This window comes from Oryctolagus cuniculus, chromosome 8 (genome assembly GCF_964237555.1).
Source record: "Oryctolagus cuniculus chromosome 8, mOryCun1.1, whole genome shotgun sequence".
NCBI classification, from domain to species: Eukaryota; Metazoa; Chordata; class Mammalia; order Lagomorpha; family Leporidae; genus Oryctolagus; species Oryctolagus cuniculus.
Genome location: NC_091439.1, coordinates 128,368,070 through 128,385,858, shown reverse-complemented (window position 1 = coordinate 128,385,858; position 17,789 = coordinate 128,368,070). Strand labels below are relative to the sequence as shown.

At 40.3% G+C, this 17,789-nt stretch overlaps 1 long non-coding RNA gene across 1 annotated transcript in view; it reads right to left on the bottom strand.

Moving 5' to 3' along the window:
• The window catches only part of LOC138843591 (uncharacterized), a 140,963-nt gene that overhangs the window by 122,108 nt on the left and 1,066 nt on the right, over nucleotides 1–17,789 (bottom strand). The gene's annotated exons all lie outside the window — the stretch shown is intronic.

Here is a 17,789-nt window from a genome sequence, read left to right as displayed (position 1 = left end):
CTTTGGAAATATAATTGTGTATATACAGCTGCCAAAGTCACTGCTGATTGTTCTTCTACTCCTTTTATTCCAAGCAACAAATGTAATTTGCCCTCTTCTTCCATGGGTCCAGCATATGCTGATGCAGCCAACTGCACATAAAAAATATTCTTCTCCAAATTACAGAAATTTCTGAAAAGCAACAATTGAATGTGTCTCCCGCTGAGCAGTACACGGAATCTACATCAATGAAGTGCTGGGTAGGCACACCAGAGTGCAATTGCACCCCTGTGCAGGCCCTTATTCTGTCTCCAGCACTTGCCACTTCAGCACTGTCTGCTTTGCATCTCATTTGTGTATTCTGGTTATACTGAGGATGGCTTGGTCTGTACTGAGCAGGTACAGAGTTTGTTTTTTTAAATTTTTTTTTATTTATTTATTTTTTTGACAGGCAGAGTGGACAGTGAAAGAGAGAGAGAGACAGAGAGAAAGGTCTTCCTTTGCTGTTGGTTCACCCTCCAATGGCTGCTGCGGCCGGCATGCTGCAGCCAGTGCACCACGCTGATCCGAAGCCAGGAGCCAGGTGCTTCTCCTGGTCTCCCATGCGGGTGCAGGGCACTTGGGCCATTCTCCACTGCACTCCTGGGCCATATTAGAGGGCTGGCCTGGAAGAGGGGCAACCGGGACAGAATCTGGCGCCCCAACCGGGACTAGAACCTGGTGTGCCGGCGCTGCAAGGTGGAGGATTAGCCTATTGAGCCGCGGCACCAGCCAGAGTTTGTTTTTTTTTCTTCATATCATCCTTGAACAATACCATAGAACTGTTCACATAGAATTCATATTGTATTAGATTTTGTAAGCAATCTGGAGATGAGTCAAAAAATACAGGAGTATATGCATGAGTTATATGAAAATACTATACTCTTTTATGTAAGCAACCTCAGGAATAAGTCTGGTATCCATGGGAGGTCCTAGAACCAACCCCTGTGGATACTGAGACTTTCTTTTGTTTTGTTTTGATGTTTAGGGAAGAGAGACACAGAGTGAGAGAGACAGAGATAGACAAAAATGGATCTTCCATTTTCTGGTTCACTCTTCAAAAGATCATAACAGCCAGGGCTGGGCAAGACAGAAGCCAGAAGCCAAGAAGTTGATTCAGGTCTCCCATGTTGGTGACAGCGATTCAACTAACTGACCCATAAGTTGCTGCCTCCCAGGGTGCTTGTTAACAGGAAGTTGGTGTACCCTGTTTGAGACAGGACCCAAACCCTAGCACTTGGATGTGAGATGTGGGCATTCAAGAGGTGTTTTAATCACTGCCCCAAATGCCCACTCCTTGTTTTAATTTAAAGAACTTTTTGTTTTCTTGACCAACATGTGTGAACTTAAAGGACTCCTTGGATTTAATTGCTTTCTAGACCATTGTAGGAAAGAATCACAATGCCAGAATGACAAAGAGCAGAAGAGTTATTTGTGAGAATGACAAAATTATTACAGAGCTCACTAGACAGTATCAGTAGGAAACAATATCTGCCCCGAGGTCTCACAAAGGAGAACTTTTCTATTTCCTTACCTTATAGTTGTAATGCTATTCAATGTTAATTGATCATTCATCTTTTCAACATGTCATAGTAAGGTATAAGGAGTTGTACAATGAATTTCAAAGGAGATGATTCTCCTTAATAGCAACAGATTTTTCCATTACATGTTTTGGGAAGACTTGTTTTACCACTAAAATAGTAATAAAAAGAGTTTGTTTTGCTCAGTTGGCCCTGATGGGCTATGGTGGTCTTGCCTGCCTCTCACATTGTGGTGGAAGTGCATTGACCCTATTTTTTTTTTTTTTTTGACAGGCAGAGTGGACAGTGAGAGAGAGAGACAGGGAGAAAGGTCTTCCTTTACCGTTGGTTCACCCTCCAATGGCCGCTGCGGCCGGTGCACCATGCTGATCCGAAGGCAGGAGCCAGGTGCTTCCTCCTGGTCTCCCATAGGGGTGCAGGGCCCAAGGACCTGGGCCATCCTCCACTGCACTCTTGGGCCACAGCAGAGAGCTGGACTGGAAGAGGAGCAACCGGGACAGAATCCAGCACCCTGACCGGGACTAGAACCAGGTGTGCCGGCACTGCAGGCAGAGGATTAAGCCTATTGAGCCGAGGCACAGGCCAGACCCTAATTTTTAAACACAAACTTGAGATTACATTTTCAGTGTTGACAATTTGAAATACCAATCATATGAGAAGTATTTGTAAAGAATTGATACATCTTCTTCTCATAAGCAAATGCATGTTTGCAAACTAACCTAAAAATAGAGATGAGGTCCAAACCCAAAACTCTCCTACTGATTTATCTTATTAGATAAAGAGAAAATTTTATATTAAGTGGAAATTTCAGAAAAGATTATACATGGGATACACAAAGGAACTTTCACCTTATCTTGAAACCACGATAAAGATAAAGGGATTTTTAATGATACATCAACCGGCACAGGAAGACCAGGGTGGATGACCTCAGCTACAAATGCTAATGATGAAAGATTGTTAGGGAAAGGAATATGACTCTCAAGAATATGGAAACCAAAGAAGGTAAATAGGAAAGAGGAATTAACCATAATCACATTTTTAAAAGTCTCCAGAAGACTCTGAAATGATTGGTACCAGTTATGACTTCATGTGTAGGTCAAGAGAAGAAAATTAAAACAGAACTGGCTGAAAATCTACTAAGAATCAGCAAACTGGATACAGTCTTTCCTCTATTACAGTTACTCACCTCTCACTCCTGCAAGAGGCAGTGTTCTGTTTTCTGGAGAGGATAAAACAGGTGCTCTCTGGAGGAGACGTCACCCATCATAGATGAGGACAAGGTTGCCTTGCACATCCACGGTCCCACAGAAATGTGTGCCTACAGAGCTAACACCTTGCCTGCCACCACAGTCCCTCTCCCAGTGCGGCAAATAAGGCTTTCACTTTCCGTGCTTCCTGGGCAAACACCCTCATCAGAGTCTGAGCATTTGCAGGGGAAGTCCCAAAGACGATCACACAGTAAATGTTCAAGTCAAATATGATCCCTCTGGACAGAGGAGGGGATAGGTAAGCCCAGGATACACACTCAGAATGCTCAGCTAGCATGTGAACAAAAAGTGTCACCTGACACATGGCAAAGCATCCAATGTGGAAGGTCAAGAGTAAGAAAAATAGACAGAAGAAAGTTAACAGGGGCTAACAAAGTCTGTGCAAATACACAAAAATTCCAAAACTATAACTAGCATCCTTGGATATATAGGGGAAAATATTGCAAGCATCAGTCCAGAACAGGGTATAATACAGTTTGGCACTGTAAGAATAAACAGAGAGTTTTTGAAAACTATGTGAGTATAGCCAAAAGGAAAATGTCAACATAATGCTTGAACATCGACTTCTCAGAAAGAAAAGGAATGGCTTCCTCTGGGATAGTGTAAAGATGCAGAGACCAATACAAACTGTCGAAAGACTTTAAAAAGGCTCAGGATGTTACAGACACAAATGAGCAGTTCTAGAAAGAATGAAGGAAGAGCGAGAAGTCACTCAGGAAATACTGAAGATTGTTTACTTCCTTTGCACACTCATCAGGAAAGCTACAGGATGGTGTATTCCACCAAACACGGTAAGAAAAAGGAAGCCATGAGGTTTGCAACTTAAGCTGCATACTTAAGATACTTAAGCTGGCATAATGGGAGTGTGGTAAGAGAAGACAGAGAGTGGAGGCAGGACACACAAAAAAGAGCAGAAAGCAAAGTGAATCTATAAGAAATACCCACTGCTGGGAGATAAAAAGTAGTGACAGACATATAATGTAGAGACATGGAAGTGAGAAGCAAAATTTTAAAAAGGCAGAAAGAGACAAAATGAAAAACAGGTGCATTAGCAGGGAGCTGGTTTAGAACTGGAGCAGCCGGGACTTGAACTGGCACCCACATGGGATACTGGCATTGCAGGCGGCAGCTTTACCTGCCGAGCCACAGCACTGGCCCCCTGTGGCATCTTTTGAACAAACTTCTGTTGGAGGGACTTTCTTGGGAGCCCTGTCTATCCAAAACAGAAGCCAGAGGCACACTTGTCTAGCCTCCTTGAACTTGACGTTCCCTGTCAGACAGGTCTACTTCCACAAGGTCACGCACCATGAAAGACTCCGAGTGTGTTTTTCGGATAAGAAAAATAAATGTGACAAGAGTGATCAGACTTCACAGGGGCAGTCCTGGGTGGATCTATGTTTTGGGAAGCTGAGCGTTTAAGGTAGATTTTCTGGCTCTTCTGGATACTTGCTCATTCTCTAAAATGTTTAAATAAAGTTCTGTCCTTTTCAATCTCACTTTTGTCGGAACCTGTTGTTTGCTACTGAGAAAATGGGGGAAAGGTTTTGTTTTCATGTATATTAATACCAGGTAAAGAACTAGGGTAGAGTTTGAAATTCTTACGAAGGAAAATTATATATATGAGGTGTAAACAATAAAACAAGGTTTTCAAATTGTAATTCTACCTCTTACCTATCTCATCACACACTTTCTTACTCTGTATTTAAGTGATTACTAAGTGTTCAAGGCATACAGACAAGCTCCCCTCACCCTGGGATGTGCAACATAGTGGGAACTCAACAACAACAATAACAACAACAACAAAACATATCCTTAGGTCACTGCTTAGTAGGTACCAGGAAATAGAGTCACACAGAGAGTTATAGAGAGGCCAGAGGGTATGCAGTCAAGGTCTAGGTGACTCAAGATAGGCTTCCTATAATTAACTCATCTTTTTCTTTCTCTTACGTAAAAATTACCAAATTCTTATCCTAGATTTAGAAAAAAATACACTTTCTTATGCGAAGATGCAGTTCATGGACAAGAATGAAGTAAGAAGTCATGTCTTCAGAAAAGCTAAAAGCTGAAGCTGGTGTGAAGGCGCTGCTTATGGTGCTAGCACACTGTGCAGGAGTACTGGTGTGAGTCCCAACTACTTTGCTTCCCACTCACCTTCCTGCTGTGTCCCTGGGAAGGCACAGAAGGCAGCTCAAGTACTGGCACCGCTGCGCCCCCTGCTGGAGACCCAGATGGAGTTCCAGGCTTTTGGCTCCAGCAAGGCCCAGCCATGGCTGTTGTGGACATTTAGGGAGTGAACCAGTATTTGGAAAATCAATCTTTCCCTCTCCCTCTGCACCCCCTCTACTCTACCCCATTTCTCTTCCTTTCAAATAAATAAGTCTTAAAAAAAAAAAAAAAAAAAAACAGCTTAATAGGCTAATGCTCCGCCTGCCCCTCTTCCAGTCCAGCTCTCTGCTGTGGCCCGGGAGTGCAGTGGAGGATGGCCCAAGTGCTTGGGCTCTGCACCCGCATGGGAGACCAGGAGAAGCACCTGGCTCCTGGCTTCGGATCAGCGCGGTGCGCCAGCTGCAGCCTGCCGGCCACACCAGCCATTGGAGTCTGAACCAACTGTAAAGGAAGACCTTCTCTCTCTCTCTCTCTCTCTCTCACCGTCTACTCTGCCTGTCAAAACAAAACAAAACAAAACAAACAAACAAAAAACAAAAAAAAAACAAAAAAAAACCACAACAACAAACAAACAAAAAAAACAACGTACTGGGAAAAGAGCCTCTGTAAAGGACAAAAGCGGGACTGCTGTTCTTTTCTATGTATGTTTCCCAAGTGTTCTTACAACACCATGACAAGCAAGACATCTGACAAGAAGGAAAGGGAAAGTCGACAGGAGCCAGAGCGCCAGGTGGGAGCACTGCTTTTTATTCTCCAGCCTCGGAAGTCACATAGCTTTATTCCCGCCATATTCTATTTATAAGACATGAGTCACTCAATCCAAAGCATTTGCAGGTATATTTTAAAACCATCACTCTTATATAAGTTTATTTCTTTCTAAGGGAAACAAGTGTACAATGTCATCAGGGACTCAGGTTGCTGTCTCGCTGTGCAGATCACAGGGGCTGGTGGGGCTCGAGCCATGGAGGCCTTTATCCCAGCAGCAGGGAGGAAGACACTTGGCGGAATTGTATGCCCCTTGGCTTTTAGACAAATTTCAAGGAAGTCTCAGTGAATGCTTCTATTTAAACTTCACTGGTTAGACCCATGTTGTCCTCTTAGCTACACAGGAGGCTGAGAAATAACGTCTTGTATTACTTGTGAAAATATACCCAGCTTAAACTTGGTAGTTCTATTTCAGATGGGGATGGCAAAAGAGGATTTTAGGTCAGGCACTCAGCATCCTCTTCCCAAGACATAATTAGTTAATTCTTAAAATCAGTCAAGGTTCTTTTGGTTTTGGTAAACTTGGAGTAGGCCCATTCCTTCTTATTTCTCCCTCTTAAGACTGAAAAAACTCTAAATTTAATTTTAAAAATAAGCATATGAAGACTCAGAAACACAGAGAGAAGGAGCTAAACCCTCTTGGACCCTTAACCCTTGAAAATCAACATGAAGGTGAGTTTCCTGGGCTTCCAAGCATTGCTCATATAGCTCAGAAAGGGCATTGCAGAAGAAGAGTCCAACCAGCAGTGTCATCAGGAACAGGTAGAAGTCCCTAAACTGCATCTTGTTCTTTCCATCCAGAAGGTCTAGAAAAACGGTCTAGGAAAAAAACAAACAAACAAAGAAACAAACACATGCCTTAACAACGGAACATGTTTTGGCCAAAAACACCATACTCCAGTCCAGCAGTGGATAATGTGCAACCAATTGTCTCTTCCAATGTAAATCTGAGCCTCTGCTCTACCAGACATCAGGAGATTGAACAAGGGGTGTGAGTCTGGATGAATCAGCACTCCGGTTTCTCTTCATCCCTGGTAACAGTGGAGTCCCGTGACCGGGCATTAACAAAGATGACTGGGATACTGCGGGGAGAAGCTAGGTACCACTGCTGTCTCCACCTCCTCCCTTGTTTCAGAGATCTTTAGGGTATCTAAACTTTCTCCATAGGATTCAGCAACAAAGGACTGTAATCAGCCTTCCATTTCTCCCTTTCCCTAGATGCCACAGAAAAGCTTAGCTGCTGTGTTTGCAAGATAGTTGTTAGCAGTAGCTGAACTTAGATCTCTACAGTCTTCATTAGGGTAGTGCAGATAATTTTCAAATTATGATGGCTTGATTTACTGTGACAGGTTTAGGATGACATAAAAGTCAGAGGCATTCAGTAAAAGCCATACTTTAAATTTTACTCTTTTCTCAGGCTAGTGATTTGCCATATAATACTCTCCTTTAGTACTGGGCAGCAGCAGTGAACTATGGCTCCAGTCAGCCAGGTAAGCACACAGATAAATAACTAATAAATGTTTGGTTGGTTAAGTGTATTATTAGGTGAATTTTTGAATTACAATATTCTCAGTTTATTATGATATACCTAGAAGTAATACCATCATAAACCAAGGAGCATAAGTATATGCATAAATAAATGCTCCACTTTTGCCAGCAAGGGGTTGGCAATACCAACTTGGGAAGTTGAACTCATACACTTGGCAATATAGATAATTCAATGAGGGGGCCTACTTAAAAAAAGAAGAAAAAGAAGACTAAATAGGAACCATTCAAATACAGAATGAGAAATGCAATCCACATCAATACCAAGATAAAGTGGTTGTTTTAATGAGCTGACAGAAATAATTAAAAGCATTAAAATATTTCAACAAGTAGTTACAAATTCTCTTGAAATAAATGGAAAAATATAACATCTTAGCAAAGAAATAGGGGTTGTCAAAAGAATTAGATGAAAATGTGAATATTATAAATCCAAAAAAAACATAAGAACTTAAATAATAATTATTTAAAATTCACTGGATGGCTCCAGGAGTAAAGTGAAGATGGCAGAGGGTAGGTTCAGTGAAACTAAGAATTACAGAGAGAAGATAAATTGAAGAGTTTATGTTCATATTATTGGAATCAAAAGAAGAACTAAAAAGAACATGCTGACAGCTGAAGAGAATAAGGGATGAAAACTTTCCAAATAAGGTGAAAAAAAAAAAAACACTCCCCCAGAAGTCAGAGACTGAACTGACATCAGACAGACTGTATCCAAAGAAATCCACCCTATACACATTCTAAACTTCGGAAAAGTACAAAGAACAACAACAACAAAAAATCTTCAACTTAACCAGGTAGAAGCCACATCCATGGCAATGGATTTCATATCTGAAGCCATGCAGGACACAAAGAAAGAGTACATCAGTTTTCAGCTACTAAAATGGCTGTCAACAACAAATTATACATCTGCTAAATGGTCCTTTAGAATGAAAAAGAAATAAAGGCATTCTAAGGGAAGCTAAAAAAGCAAAGATCACTGGCCAACTTGCCTTTGAAATCTGACTAAGGGAAGGTTTTCTAAAGATAAAGCAAATGATAGAAAAAGAAATCTTGGAACTTCAGAAATGAAATAAGAACATCAGAATGTGAAAGGAGAAGGATATAAAAAATAAAATATTCTCATGAATTTCTTAAATCACATTCAACAATTGAAACAACAATTATAACATCATTTAACTTGGTGCCACATTAGACAGAGGAAATATTTAAGACATTATTTTTATAATGAACCTAAGTGGAAGTAACATAACCACATGTTGCTCAAAGAGCTTCAACATTAATAGACTAAGTGTGTTTATTTTGGTATCTAAAGCAACAAAAATAGATCATATCTTTGGTCATAAGATAAAGCTCAAAAAACTAAAAGGATCTGAAATCATCAAGAGTATATGCCCTGGCCATATGGAATAAGATCAAAATTAGTAACAGAAAAATGTAGGAAAATGTCCAAACATTTGGACTGACAAACATGCAGAGAAGATACAAATCAGCAGCATCAGGAATAAAACAGGAGCTGTTACTGTGGATCCTGCAGCCACTCAGAGGATAATAAGGGAGTATAACAATTAACTCCACACTCAGGAGTAAAAACTTAGAATACATGAATTAATTCCTTGAAAACCACCAACTGCCAATACTCAACCAAGATGAAATATACTTCCTGAGTAGTCCTATATCAAGTAAAGAAATTAAATTTGTTCTTACAAACCTCAACCCTCTCAAAAAAATGTTTAAAAAGAATCTGAATTCAGAGTAGAATCTGAGTTAAATTGAGCTTTCAATGTTGATTGCAACCAGCACTTGATTAGTACAGTAAATCTTTTAAATTACTGTGGCTCATTTAAAAAGAGCAAAAGTAGTCTCTATACCAAAAAAAAAAAAAGTTTTCATTATTAATCTGTGTTATCCTTTATGTCTTTATGTTCTAAAAGTTGAGAAAGAGTCTGCTTGATTTACAGGGGAAAGCGAGCCTGGAAAACATTTTACGGAGAAGAGTGAGGCATGTTAGGTTGAACTATGCTAAAAATAGATTTTAAGGGGCCAGTGTTTTGGCATAACAGGTTAAGCCCGTGCCTATGATGTTGGCAACACATATGGGTGCCGGTTGGAATCCCAACTGCTCCACTTCCAATCCAGCTCCTTGCTCAAACACCTGCGAAAGCAGTAGAAGTTGGCCTAATGTGGGAGACCCTGAAGAAGCTCCTGGCTCCTCCCTTTGGATGGGCCCAACTCCTGCCATTATGACCATCTGGGGAGTGAACCAGTGGATGGAAGATCTCTCTGTCTCTCTCTCTCCCCTTTCTCTCTGTAACTCTACCTTTCAAATAATTAAAATAAATCTTTTTAAAAAGAAGAATATGTTTTAAGAGAAATGTGTCTTATTTTTCCCCCTGATACCATTGTTCACTTTATTTGTGTCTCCATATTGGTGAAGTCTGGATGACAGAAAATAGTTACATTATGTGTGGGAAGGGCAATGTGGTGTAGTGGTGAAAATATCTTTTGGGATCTCTGCATCCCAGGTCAGCTCCCAATTCCTGCTGCCTGCTAATGCATACTCTGGGAGACAGCAGGTGATAGCTCAACAACTTGGATCCCTGCCAACCGTGTGGGAGACCCAGATAGAATGCTGGGCTCCTTGCTTCAGTCTGACCCAACCCTTGCTATTGCAAGCATCTGGGGAGTAAAACAACAGATGAAAGGTCTATCTGTTGCTCTGCCTTTAACAAATTAATATAATAAAGCCATTTAAAAATATTTGAACAACACTTTATTTCACAGCTTTCACATCACATCTATGCTCTTCCCTCTACAAGACATGCTACCCCTACCACATTCTTTATACTTCCCTGGTTAATAATTCTTCAAGGGCCACAGGCCATGTCTAATGACCTGTTCCTTTGTTCATACAGATTCTGCTGCCTGTGTTTGGTGGGAATCTCTTTCATTTGCCAAGGGTAAAACAAGGCTCTGAGCTTCTGTCCTTTGGGAAGCAAGTTCCTCCCCCATATCAAATCCAAAGATTTGATCGGGGCTGCTGCCATCAGAGCTGCAGTGTTGGGTTATCACTGTCTGCTTATTTATGAAAGACTGGGGCTACAACCACATTAAAACCAGTGCGCTTCAGCAACAGAACAGCTGGAGCTTCTAGGGCAGAGGAAATCCCCTTTTTCTTGGGGGTGTGTGATAAGAAAAGAATCCCTGTCTGTTCCTGGATGTGAGATCTGTGAGTGCCGGGGCATTGTTTCAGGCACAACAGCTCATGGACTTCCTGGGGTGGAGCTTCATGTTGTAAAACTCTTTGAGTTGGCCAAGTGTTTGGCCCAGTGGTTAGGACACAGATGGAGACAGCTGTGTCCCATATAAGAGCTCCTGGGTTCAAAGCCCACCTCTTATTCCCAATTCCAGCTTCCCCTTGGAGCAGACCCTGGAAGGCAATACTGATGATTCAACTAGTTGGGTTGCCACCCCAACATGGGAGACCAGAATTCAGTTCCTGGCTCCTGCCTTAGGACAGGATTCATGGGTGTTTGGGGAGTAGGTTGGCACAAGGGTTCTCTCTTTGTATCTTAAATGTTTTTAAAATTGTGGTAAAAATGGATTAAAAATACATTTATTTTAATGAAATAAAAAACTGACTAAATGGGCTCATGATGGAGACATCCCTCAGCTTTGTTTGAGGTTTTTGTCTGAGGTCAACTTTTAGTTTACATATGTCAACTTACATTTTAATGTTCTTGCATTGGTTCATGAAGAAGCTTGCTCCATATGATTTCACCTTCATTCATTGTATTTTAATTATTAATTTATAGAATTGACAGAAACAAATGTCAGTTACTCTGATTTGATCAGTGCACGTTATATACATTTGTATTGAAATGTCACACAGTGCCCCATAATATAATCAATTAAAGGACAGATAAGTAAAATAGTTTAAATGTTTAAAATAATAAGAAATGCAAGAATGCTTCTTTCTGACTGCAACTGCCTCATGTGTAAGAAGCTCCACATTACCCAGGAGTATAGAAGTCAGAGAAAAAATTTCAGTGTCACTTGGGATAGCTTTTGCCCACTGAAAAACAACATTTCATAATTTCATAGAGAACCTCACATGAAGTCTGGGGACTCAGACAAAAATAAGCAAATAACAATTTTCAGAGATAAACAAAAATTTCTCTGTAGATCTTGATTTGGAAACTCTATTGCCATTTTAGAACATAACCATGCCAACCAGCATTCTGAGTAGAAGAATAAACTCATTCCACACACATTCTTAACAGAAGGAGGAGTAAACTTTATGAGATTATGGAAAACCCCTCTGGTATTTAAAAAACCATTTTAATATGCAGATTTTTTCAATAGTTTTTTGATATCAACTCTTCCAATCCATGAACATGGAAGGTGTTTTCATTTTTTTTTTTTTTTTTTTTTTTTTTGACAGGCAGAGTGGACAGTGAGAGAGAGAGACAGAGAGAGAAAGGTCTTCCTTTGCCGTTGGTTCACCCTCCAATGGCCGCCGCTGCAGCCGGCGCACCGTGCTGATCTGATGGCAGGAGCCAGGAGCCAGGTGCTTTTCCTGGTCTCCCATGGGGTGCAGGGCCCAAGCACCTGGGCCATCCTCCACTGCACTCCCTGGCCACAGCAGAGAGCTGGCCTGGAAGAGGGGCAACCGGGACAGAATCCGGCGCCCCAACCGGGACTAGAACCCGGTGTGCCGGCGCCGCAAGGTGGAGGATTAGCCTATTGAGCCACGGCGCCGGCTAGTGTTTTCATTTTTTGTGTCTTCTCTTTCTTTAATGTTTTATAAATTTCATTGTAGAGATCATTCACCTCCTTCATTAAATTTATTCCAGGGAATTTCAATTTTGTAGTTATTGTGAATGGTATTAATCTTAGAAGTTCTTTCTCCACCATGGTATTGTCTGTCTACACAAAGTCTAGTGATTTTTGTGTGTTAATTTTATATCCTGCCACTTTATCAAACTCTTTTATGAGTTTCAGTAGTCTCTTAGTGGAGTGTTTTGGTTTCCCAATTTATAGAATCTTGTCACATGCATATAGGAATATTTTGATTTTTTTCCTTTCTAATCTGTACCCCTTTGATTTCTTTTTCTTGCCTAATGCTCTGGTAAAACTTCCAGGTCTATATTAAATAGCAATGGTGAAAGAGGGCATCCTTGTCTAGTTTCAGATACTAGTGAGAATGCTTCCAACTTTTCCCCACTCAATAAAATGTTGGTTGTAGATTTGTCATAAATTGCTTTGATTGTGTTGAGGAATGTTCCTTCTATATTCAATTTGTTTAAAATTTTCATCATGGAAGGATGCATTTTATCAAATGCTTTCTGTGCATCTATTGAGATAATCATATGATTTTTATTCTTTAGTTTGTTAATGTGATGTATCACATGGACTGACTGGCGAATGTTGAAACATACATATATACCAGGGATAACCTCTACTTTGTTGCAGGTAAATTATCTTTCTAATGTGTTGTTTGATTGGACTAGCTAGTATTTCATTGAGGGTTTTTGCATCTATGTTCATCAAGGATATTGATCTATAGTTTGTCTTTCTCTGTTGTATCTTTTTCTGGTTTAGGAATTAAGGTAATACTGTCCTCATAGAAAGAGTTTGTGAGGATTCCTGCCATTTTAATTGTCTTCAATAGCTTGAGAACTAACCCTAACCCTAACCCTAACCCTGACCCTAACTGCGTAGGCAACAGTTGCTATAAACTTCCTTCTTAATACTGCCTTTGCTGTGTCCCATAATTTTTTTTTGTATTGTCATCCTCATTCACTTCCAGAAATTTTTTTATTTCTCTTTTGGTTTCTTCAATGACCCACTGTTCATTCAGGAGCTTGTTGTTCAGTCTCTATGTGTTTGCACGTGTTCTAGAGATTCTTGACTTGTTGATTATATCATAAAAGACGTGTAGTGTGATTTTGATTTTTTTTAATTTGATGAGATTTGCTTTATGGCCTAGCATATGGTCTATCTTAGAGAAAGTTCCATGCACTGATGGAAATAGTGTGTATTCTGCAACTGTGAGGTGAAAAGTTCTGTATATATCAGTTGGGTCCATTTGGCCCATAGCATTGACTAGCTCTGTTGTTTCTTTGTTGATTTTCTTTCTGGTTGATCTGTCCATTGATAAAAGTGGTTGATGAAGTCCCCCATTACTATATTGGAATCTATGTCTTATTTTAGGTCCATTAACATTTCTTTTAAATAGCCAGGCACCCTCACAGTAGGTGCATATATATTTACTATAATCACATTTTCCTGTTTAATTGTTCCCTTAATAAGTACATAGTGCCCTTCTTTGTCTCTTTTAACACTTTTACATTAAATAACCTTAGTAAAAGTTTGTATATCTCTGAATAAAATTATTTTTAAAATATTCTTCATTTTTTTGCCTTTTTCTAATCAGTACTTTTCACTCCTCAAGAAAATCTGCATAGTTATAATTGATGCTCATTATATTAAAAAGATTTTCTTTAAAAATATCTCAATTTAAAAAAATTAATTTGCTTATTGGCCACTGTCCACTATTTCTTAGTAACAATTAATTAGCCCTCTGGTTTAAATGTTAAGAATTACAGTAATTGAACTCATTGATGAAATTCTCATATTTCCTACAGCTTTTAGAGTCTGTTTACCAACTGGATGCTTTTGATGAAGCTAAATCACAGGAAGGCTAAATCAAATTAGGTATTTAACATCTTTTGAGTTTAAGTGGGGTCATTTGTAAAAATCAAAGATACATTAACACCACAAACAAAAGCATGTTAACATCCTATTCCAGTGATTCCTGTACGGTTTTTCGTTTGTATGTTTTTAAATTCTCCCAACATAAGTCTTAGTGATTACTGCTGCTTTCTACTAAGTTAAGAACAGATGACCTGTAAAACTTAAATGGGGGACAGCATTGTTACATAGTGGTAAAGCCGCCACCTGCAGTGCCAGCATCCCTTATGCTCTCTCTGTGTAACCTTGCCTTTCAAATAAGTAAATAAATAAATATTTTATTTGAAAGGCAAGGTTACACAGAGAGAGAGAGAGAGAGGAGAGGCAGAGAGAGAGAGAGAGAAAGAGGGAGAGCGAGAGAGAGGGCTTTCATCTGCTGGTTCACTCCCCAGTTGGCTGCAAAGGCCAGAGCTGCATAGCTGTGGGTGTAGGAGCCCAAGGACTTGGGTCATTTTCTACTGCTTTCCCAGGCCATAGCAGAGAGGTGGATTAAAGTAGAGCAGCCAGGACTCAAGCGGGTGCCCATATGAGATGCTGGCACTGCAGGCGGCAGCTTTACCCGCTACACCACAGCACCGGCCCTTAAATAAATAAATCTTTAAAAAAAAAAAAACTTAAATGATTTCAGCAAATTAAATTTCCAAATGAGGACACAGAATGTTCCTTCTTGATAGGTTTTTATGATGGGACTAGCAAATCTTTAATTTGATCCTGGATTTTTAATACTTGGTATTTTGCTTTATTTTTCCCTTTGTTTCATATGCTTAATTTAAGCTCATAGATGGAGTCTGTGTAAGACAACACTCTGGATAATTGACTTTTACAGATCAGATAATGTAAGTCTAGCCTTATAACAAAATGTTTCAAGTAGTGTTATTAATAAAGCTTATTTATCAAGTAGTGATGTTAGGACCCCTTATTTAGTATTAAACCACAGTTTGTGGTGATGTCAGACTCTTTGGAAGCCCCTTACTGTCCACCTCCCTTTACCTTCCAGGAGCTGGATGAAATGGGAAGATGGACATTTGCTTAACTAGCAAGCATTTTTGCATGAGAATGAGGCAGCTTTAGTCAATTCCCTTCTCACAGGGCTCCTGGCTTGCTTCTGTTGACCCGGAAGGGCCTAGGGGACAGGGTCATCAGTTGAGACAGGGACTAAACTGCTCAGCGTGGAAGTGGAGTGACTTCTGTTGTAGCTTAGGAAGCTCCCTGAATTGCCCACTTGCTCTTTTCCTGATTTTAATCATAGAATGGTTCTAGCATTTACTGAAATAAAGACAAATAAATGTGCAACAGGTGAGGAAAGAAAGATACAAGAACAGCAGAACTGAAGAATATAAGCAGGGATTGATCCACAGCTTACAGGGTGAGAGAGAGGGAAAATCAAGAAGCAGTGTGGTATGGTCATTCTCAAGAACCCTACAGAGACTCAAAGCCACCCCTGTACTCTTACCAGCCATGGGATCATGTTGGAGACTAAAATAGGCCCTGTGTGCAAAGATCCCAGCTCTGCGCTGGTCCATAGGAGCTGCAGGACCACCTGGGTTTTTCCTACATATCCTCCTGGGAGCCGGGAAACACAAGACTAGTATGCTTTTACACTGGTGGAGAAGGTAATCTGGGAAAAACAGCTAAGTGTGTGTATGTGTGTGTGCATGTGCACATATGAATTTAAAGAAATGAAATTCTATTAAAATCTTCATAAATCCAATCTCAAGGGAATTATAAATGGACCCCGTGCCATTATATGCTTAGTATTTCTCTTTTTAGAATTGTGGCAAGTCTGGGCCCGGCGCCAAGGCTCGCTTGGTTGATCCTCGGCCTGCGGCACCGGCATCCCATTTGTGCGCAGGTTCTAGTCCCAGTTGCTCCTCTTCCAGTCCAGCTCTGCTGTGGCCCGGGAAGGCAGTGGAGGATGGCCCAAGTCCTTGGGCCTCTGCACCCATATGAGAGACCAGGAAGAGTCTCCTGGCTCCTGACTTTGGATCAGTGCAACACCGGCCATGGCGGCCATTTGACGAGTGAACCAACAGAAGTAAGACCTTTCTCTTTGTCTCTCTCACTGTCTATAATTCTACCTGTCAAAAAAAAAAAAAAAAAAAAAGAATTGTGGCAAATCTGAAAATGAAGAGATGAAGAGCAAAAAATCTAGAGAAGAAATGGACTTAATTAAAAAGTTCCTACCAAAAGTGACTTGCACATATTCAAGAATAGATAGTTATGGACTGCCTAAATGTTTACCAGATTAAGAGTTAAAAGGATAAAGAAATAAATACAGAGGTAGAGTTCAAGCTCACAGTGGCCCCAGTATCCGCTAGTTAAAATGTATACAAACCATGATTTCTGCATAAGATGATAGAAGTGACAGAGACGGGGCTGGGAACCTGAAGACTTGCGTCCTGCGGTGAGTTCTAATTTTGCTAAGCATGACAGGTACACAAGATCAAGGTCTAGACCCGCCACTTACTTTTATGGTGTCAGGATCTTATTCTACCCCTTTCCCCTGACATACCACATTCTACTTTCTGGGACTTTTTTTCTTACTATTTCTTTTCTTTTTACATTTTTTACATCTCCAGTTTCCTATAGGCTGCAAGTACAACTGGGAAGCACCTACAGAGATAACATTTCTAACCCTGCCAAGTTTTACCTCTCATGTTATTCCTCTCCTCCTATTGTGCCTTGCTGTGTTTTGCTGCTAGTAAGCTTTCAATCGATTCCCACAGAAGTGTTAACTCATAACCAAGGTGTTAACTATCCCAAGTGTCCATTATCTGAGCACCATTTAAATGTTCAAGACGGGGTCTTTGAAGACCCATTAGGTCACACAGAGAAACATGCAGAGAAGATTTCCCCATGATCAGTAGCATCCCAACACTACACTTCGGACTTTCACTCTCTCTACCCACATTCCCAGTCACTTTGCCTAGACAGCGGCAATGGCTTTGGTAGCAGAGGCCTGAGGATCAGTGGCGGATGACCTGGACCATCCCAGAGCCACAAAACCTCGAAGGAAATAGGCCCAGCCTACCTCTTATTGCTTCAGAATTTCATATTTGTGATTTGCTTGTACATCTTATCTACTACCAGATCTGGAGTTTAATGCTCTATGAGATGCTTCCCCACCCCCACAAGATTCAGAAAATAATTGTTATTTGTTCTTCAAAAACAAGTTTTTACACTTATCAGCAGTCCTCATGGAGCTGTCTTGTTGGAAGTTGTTAGCGAAAGTCAGATGTGAAAAGATTCTATAAGCAAGTCAGAGAAAGCAATGAAATAAGAAGGGTCTTCTAAAAGCTTATGGAAAGTGCATAATGGAAAAACTATGCATCCTTCCAAAAAATTCTGCCTCCAAATAATTTGCATTTTCCATAAATTTTGGGAGTAAGCGCATCAACGATTTGGTGGAAGAGAATATAAACATAAATATATGTGCTTCCATAATTCTCAAAGTGAATGTTAGTCTTAGATGGCATCATATATTTATGCTAAAATACATAATGGATGCTGAAGAGGGTGTGTGTGAAAGCATCGTTCCTCATCAAATACTTCATGGCAAATAGCATACCTCTCCTCGCAAGGTAGCTTATACAAGGTAGAGGCTTAGTTTAATTGAAGAAGTACTGACTTCCGCCATGCAGCAGGGCTTCACCTAAGGAACAATGTCTACGTTTTCCATGGTGGCTTCAAATGATAAAATAATAAGATTTTAAAATACAACGAACTATTCTTA